Source organism: Heterocephalus glaber, unplaced genomic scaffold (genome assembly GCF_053883595.1).
Source record: "Heterocephalus glaber isolate CG9 unplaced genomic scaffold, H.glaber_assembly_v1.0 deba00000546, whole genome shotgun sequence".
Classification (NCBI taxonomy): domain Eukaryota; kingdom Metazoa; phylum Chordata; class Mammalia; order Rodentia; family Bathyergidae; genus Heterocephalus; species Heterocephalus glaber.
Window position 1 is genome coordinate 39,366,898 of NW_028258147.1, and position 7,367 is coordinate 39,374,264.

General features: G+C 36.1%; 1 long non-coding RNA gene across 1 annotated transcript; it reads left to right on the plus strand.

The window, feature by feature from the left end:
* The first annotated feature begins 2,479 nt into the window (after nucleotides 1-2,479).
* Nucleotides 2,480-6,593, plus strand: LOC147829694 (uncharacterized). The gene is made up of 3 exons (XR_015448773.1): nucleotides 2,480-2,580; nucleotides 3,980-4,060; nucleotides 6,236-6,593. It is a non-coding gene; the product is annotated as an uncharacterized LOC147829694 (long non-coding RNA).
* Nucleotides 6,594-7,367: the final 774 nt, after the last annotated feature.

Here is a 7,367-nt window from a genome sequence, read left to right on the forward strand (position 1 = left end):
TGAACAGGAAAAGAAAAATTGCTTCAAAATTATAAGGGAACATGAGAAATCAATCCAGCAGCTGCTAGATGATGCAAAAAAGAATAACATAAGACTGATTGGGCTCAATGAAGAAACAGGAGAGAGTGCAGATGACATAAAAAATCTCTTCACAGAAATAATGGCAGAAAACTTCCCAAGCAGGGGAAAAGAGCTTGACACACAGATAAGTGAGGCATATAGGACTCCAAATAGTCTTGATCAAAAAAACCCTACACATAGGCATATAATTGTTAAGGTTCCAGAAACTCAACAGAAGAACAAAGTTCTCCAAGCAGTCAGAGAAAAGAAACAAATCACATACAAAGGAAAGCACATCAGAATCACACCAGACTTCTCAACACAAACCACCAAGGCACGAAGAGCTTGGAGTGACATATTCCAAGCCCTAAAAGAAAACAGCTTCCAACCCAGATTGATGTACCCTGCAAAACTATCTTTCAAAATGGATGGAGAAATAAGATACTTTCATGACAAAGAGCACCTTAGGAACTTTGTGAATACCAAACCAGCACTCCAAAGAATTTTACACAATAGCCTAGGAACAGACATTGAGGATCACAACCCCAGGGAGCAAAGCAGAATGAACCCATCTGACATGACAAGAAACTAAATGTAAAGGGGGAGAACCCAACAAAAAGAAAAAGTCATGGCAATGACAAGTCAATACGTTTCAGTTATAACTATCAACATTAATGGTCTCTATTCACCAATCAAAAGAAATAGACTGGCAGAATGGGTCAAGAAGCAAAATCCAACAATATGCTGCATACAAGAAACACACTTAACTCAAAAGGAAACTCATAGACTGAAAGTTAAAGGGTGGAAAACAATACTGCTTGCCACCAGAACTCCCAAAAAAGCAGGAGTAGCTATCCTCTTTGCAGATCGAGTAGATTTCAAACCAACACTGATTAAGAGAGATGAAGAAGGACACTACATCCTTGTAAAGGGATCAATCCAAGAGGAAGAGATGACAATCATAAATATCTATGCACCAAACACTAGTGCACCCAACTATATAAAACAAATACTAACGGACATAAAAAGTCATATATGCACTAATACAATTGTAGTGGGGGACCTCAACACCCCACTGTCACAAATAGATAGATCAACTAGACTAAAAATAAGTAAGGAAATACTAGAACTCAATCGAACTCTTGAACAAATGAACTTAACAGATGTTTACAGAGTCTTCCACCCCACAAAATCAGAATACACATTCTTCTCAGCTGCACATGGGTCATTCTCCAAAAATAGACCACATACTCACACACAGAACATGTTTAAGTAAGTGCAAAGGAATTGAAGTTATCCCCTGTATATTATCAGACCATAGTGTGATGAAATTGGAGATCCATAGCAAAAGAAACTCAAAAAATTTCATAAACACGTGGAAATTGAACAACACACTTCTGAATAACCAATGGTTCACAGAGGAAATTAAAGAAGAAATCAGACAGTTCCTTCAATTAAATGACAATGACAGTACAACATATCGGAATCTATGGGACACAATGAAAGCAGTCTTATGAGGGAAATTCATAGCAGTGAATACTCATATCAGGAAAACAGAACAAGTCCAATTAAACAACCTGCCTAAGAGAACGATACAAAAAATCAATGAAGCCAAGAGTTGGTTCTTTGAAAGAATCAACAAAATTGACAAACCCTTAGCCAACCTTATCAGAAAAAGGAAAGAAAAGGCCCAAATCCATGCAATTAGGAATGAAAAGGGTGAAATTACAACAGACCCAGCAGAAATCCAGAGGATCATCAATACCTACTTAGAGTTCTTGCCTTGATGACAAGGCCCTGGGTTCAATTCCCAGCACCACAAAAAGAAAAAAAAAGAAAAGAAAAATAAGAATAAATAAAAATAAGGTACCTCATATCAATAAATATTTACTTCTTTGGACATGAAATACTTTGTTACACACTGTTATATACTTATATACTTTGTTTTGTGTATACTGTAATAAGCTTGAAAATACAATAGGCTAGTTCAAAATCATTTTCTTTTTAAATTTTAATTATACAAGTATTCTCAGGTATACTTAAGAATCATTGGTATAAGTTTTTAAAAGATTTAACTTTCTGCTCCTGCCTGTTGTGAATGGTTTTGTTCCTTGAGCTTATAGGGATCCTGCTCATTATAACAAAACCTAGATTGTTCTGTTTTTCTCTTAAAGTACTATCAGAGATAATTCAACAGAACTGTGTATTATAATTAGCCAGTAGAACAGTAAACCTAAGTCTAATTCAGTATTTTGGGGTTCTAATTATACTGCTACAATTTCAAATAGTGGTACTTTAATTGTCCTTGAGCTTTCCTAGAATAAAAAAATGTAAAAATAGATAAGTAAGAATAATGTAAAATATCAAAAACAACACTGAAACATCAAAGATTTCTGATTTTTTATAATTCCCTTGTTCTAGTTACCACCATGATGGGTTCAACATGAAGACCACTATAACAACCACACATCACTCCAGTGCCTGGTACCCTGTATGCAGTACATTCCAGGAGCAAGAAATGTAAGCATTGAGCCCTGGTGTAGGCAATAAGGGATTCAGTGATGGTAGAGAATTAAAAACAAGGAAACCTGTGAAAAAGTCAGTCTGCTTTTCTACTTTCAACAGCAATGTTAATGATAAATACTCCTTATTGGTGAGAGGCTTCCACTACCCCACTGTTGGAAAACTACTGCTCCTTTAAGGCTCAGAAAGACCACATCCAAAGTATTTGAAATGTTTATTGCAGAAAGACCTCATTCTCACCTTTCTTTTTAATTTTTGAAAATATAAAAGTTTTATCAGTCTTAATGAAAGCAGCCCACTTGTTAAAACTTTAAGTGCAAAATATACATAATACACGTTTCATATTCCAGTGAAGTTGAAAGAGGAGTTGTGGACATGACTCTGTACTTAGAACTTCAGATGCTACTGCCCTCGTGTTTCTATGTACCTAAGGAAATAACTGAAAGATCAAAGCATGTCTTGCTTACTTTTAATATCCAACAACATGCGTTGAACACAGAACTCAACCCCTACTAAGGATTTGAGTCCTTTATAATTCATCCTAAGACTTAATGTAAGACTTTATCTTTTTCAAGTAAGGCAACTTACTTGAAATGTTTTAAAACAGCATTCATAATTGTATGGCCCACATTAATATAAATAAGGCAATGGCTATTGACAATATAGTTCACATAACTGGAGATCATGTGTGTTTTTGCTGATGCCCGAGTTCATGAAGCTGTGAAGAATTTAGGGTATATACACACACTAACAAAAGAAAACAAACATTAAAGTACAAAGTGGGCTGGGAGTATAGCTCAGAGAGCTTGCCTAACATGCCTGAGGCCCTGGGTTCATTCCCCAGCACTGAAAAAAGAAGAAAAAAAAAAGAAGAAGAAAGAAAGAAAACAAGAAAGAAAAAAAAAGTAAAAACTAATTCTGTCAATGTTCTCACCATCTATATGTACAGAATTCTCCCAACTCTGTTATTTATAACATGCTGGGATTAGGGAAGAAAATACTATTTTACAGAGCCAGATATGCTCTATTAAATGCTGCTATAGGCAGACAATAAAAGAACATGATGAACAAAAAAGGAAAACCACATTTTTTATACATACAAAAAGGCAAACACAATGACAAAATGTTTGCAAGAAAAGCATGTAAAGAGTAAAATTTATTATTAGTATATTTTTAAACATAATTTTATTTGTCCACAGGAAGTTGCTTAGTTTTTATTTTCTAGACTAAACCAAAATGACCAGTTCACTTCTAGAATATATTTTTCGGGATATTCTTATTTATCTACTTCTACAATACCGGGACCAAACCAGGGGGGCTCTCTACCACTGGGCTACATCCCAGGCCCTTTTTATTATTTCTTTATTTTGTTTGTTTGTTTGTTTTTTTGAGACAGGGTCTCACTATGTACACCTGAGGCTGGATTTGAACTCGTGGGGATCCTCCTGCCTCAGCCTCTTGAGTGCTGGAATTACAGGTGTGTGCCACCATGCCCAGCTCTTTATTTCTTATTTTGAGACAAGGTTTTTGCTAAGTTGCCCAAGCTGGCCTCAAAGTTGTGATTCTCCTTCCTCAGCTTCCTGAGTAGCTGAAATTACAGGTGAGTGCCACTGTACCTGGCCAGGAGATATTCTTTATGTGTGTTTGTAGATACACATAAAATCTACCATAGCACATATAGAATATAAATTTAATCAAAAGCAGGGGGAAATCATACCTTTGTTACTTAGCAGTCAATTCACATTTGCATTATCAAATCACTGTTAGCTTGGTATAACTTTTTCGGCTTTGTTAGTAAGAAAATGTGTTGATATTTCAGTAGCTAAAACAAATATATATTAATTTCTTGGGCAAGGAGGATTCCAGTATTAGAATGCATTCTTATATAAATTATTTATAATGAAGGCATACACATTACTTAATCTTACAAGAAATTTATGATTGAGTTCTGTTATGGCTTGTGTCTGGATGTTCCCCCCCCAGAGCTGCATATGGTCATAGGTAATAGGCTTTTCAGAAGTGGCTGAATCCAGGGAATGTAATGCTGAGATTAAGAATGTGATACTAGGATAAGGGTGTGTGATTACTAAATTAGTCCACTGATTGGTTTGGCTTAGTTCTGGGTGTGCAAATGAGAAGGGCCACACTGGGTGTGGGTGGCACCACCTGAAGAGTGGGGAGTCTGGAAGGGAGAAAAGGGAAACAGAGGTTGTTGCCTTCCTGCCTTCTGCCCTCCATGAACTGTTTCTCCTCTGTGATGCCCCTCTGCCATGCTACCCTTCCTTAGAGCCATCCAACTATGAACTGATACCTCTGAAAACTGTGAGCCAAAATAAACCTTTCCTCTTTTAACTTTGAGTGTCAGGTATTTTGTCTCAGAAACAAGAAAGGTAACCAAGATGGGATCTTCATCAATATTTTACTAATAAAAGGATAATTGCTATGGGCTTTTGCCATAAAATATATATATTTTAATATATATATTTTTTTCATCTATCTATCTATCTATCTATCTATCTATCTATCTATCTATTCTGTCATCCAAACCAAAGGCAGTTTCTCATTAGGCCAATGTTATAAATTGTTCAGTTCCCAGGTTTATTCCACAGAAATCTAGTTAAACCATAATTTTAAATAAAATTTAAATTTTAGTACCATGCTTAAGAGATAAACCATTCACCCATTTAGAAATGCTTCTCTTTTCCTGTAAGGGCTGGTTTTTAGTGGGCCGGAGATATAGCTCAGTGGTTCCGCTGCCTGCCTCAAAAGCACAAGATCCCAAGTTTGATCCCTGGTACCAAAAAACCCCCCAAAAAACCAAACTCAGAACTGGTTTTGAGCAACAGGACAAGGAATGCTATTCCCTAGGGGCTAGCAACTAGAGAAAGGGAGAACCCTTAAGTATGTGTGGGAGCACAAGGTGACAGTCTGGGTCTTGGTAGAGTGGGTCAGGTCAACAACAGCAGAGGAAAGTACAAAAGAAAAGCCCACAGCAGCATCAGATAAGAAAAGATGGATTCAGGAAGAAATGGGTGACTCTCACTGGGTAGCCATCCATAAGAAGTCAGGGTGGTTTTGCTGCTGCCCCCATTCAATTAGTCTGAGAAACTCCACTCTAGTTTAAAAAAAAATGGAAAATGAAAAGTAACAAAATATGTTGGGTCATTATGATGAAATATTGCCTGTGATAGAAAAATATAGTGAAAAAGAACCAATGGGAAATTGTTCAGTTCTTAATTCTGAACATTATATAGTAAGATTTTGGCTAAAAGAACTTAGGAAAAAATTCATTTACATATTTGCAGTCCCAGAGTAGTTCTGCCTGCCTGTATAAAAAAACTGAAAAAGCAGATTATAGAAGAGAATGAAACCCATCAGATTATTAGCTAACGATCCTCTGGGTAGACTTCAAGCTTTACAGCATCTTCCATGTGACCAGGTACTGCATATAAGTGTGTTCTTCCTGGGAATGCTGGAATGCTTTAGTATTATTCTATCACTGCTTCCTTGTTCCATGAAACTGTGTCCATATCTCCCAATTTTGGTAGCATAATGAGATATGTTGAAAGTACAGGGCAGGGGAAAGATGAAAACTTACATCGCATTATATTAGCAAACCTAACATAACGTTATACATTTTAAAACATTCTAGAAAAAGATCAGAGAGCAGAGTCAAGATTGACCACCCAACTTCTTTGGACCTAGAACTGCAAATCAACCTGAGACAACGAACCTGGCAAGATATCTTAGCCTAAGACTTCATTTTGGCACACAAAATTTCAGCTGTGCTGAACCATATGCAGCATGTGATTCTCTCTCCAACCTAAGTAATATTTAGCTGGACCTTTAACAAAAGCAATATACTAGTATTTTAGAATAACAATAATGTACTTAATGTATTAAACTATATTTTTATAATATAACATACTTTTATATTATATAGTAATATACATTTGAAGGATATTTTAATATACTAGTTTTGTTCTTCAAATATGTCTGAAAAATAAAAAACAAAACAAACATGCCTTAAAATTTTTACACATATTTATAAATGAAAATATTTAAATACTATCAAGTATTGGAAAACTTGTTTATTATGGAAATGTAAACTAAAACTCATAAAATATACTACAGAAGATATATATCTCTTATAAAGTATGTAAAAAGATTCATTCAGTCCCTTCTTCCTTTATCCTGATGGAAGAGCTGGTGAGCATGGGCTTTAATTTTTTTTAACAAGTTAGAAAATGGAACCTTTTTACATTATCTATTAAATTAGAAGCTCTATTGTTTGTCTATTGTCTATGTTTTCAAGTCACTAGGTTCCCTAGATATTTGAATGGGATTGGCAGGCATTGGTCCAACCCCAACTCCAAGACTAGAACGTAGCAGTGATAGTTCCGAGGCAGAAATCTGGCGCAATTCTTTGCGACACAGCTTTACAGGTGTGACCGCGTGAAGCTGTCCCATGTCTCCTACTGGCTGAATTTGGTGTGGTGGTCGACTGTGAGATTTTATAAGCTGGTTTTCATCTATTTCTGTTTTATCTTCATTGCTTAACAAGTGTCCACTGGAGGGTGGTAAAGAGCTACAAACTGGAGGTAACTCTGAGACATCTTCCCAACACTTCTGAGAATTTGGTTGTGTTCTTAAACTGCTTGAAGAAGTGTCTACTTCTCTTTCTCTTCCCCTTAATCTCATACTTTCAGTTCTGGATGCCCATTTTAATTCTTCGGAAAGCACAGGTGCCTCTTTTGGGTATGGAACTCCATCCGCAGCATCAT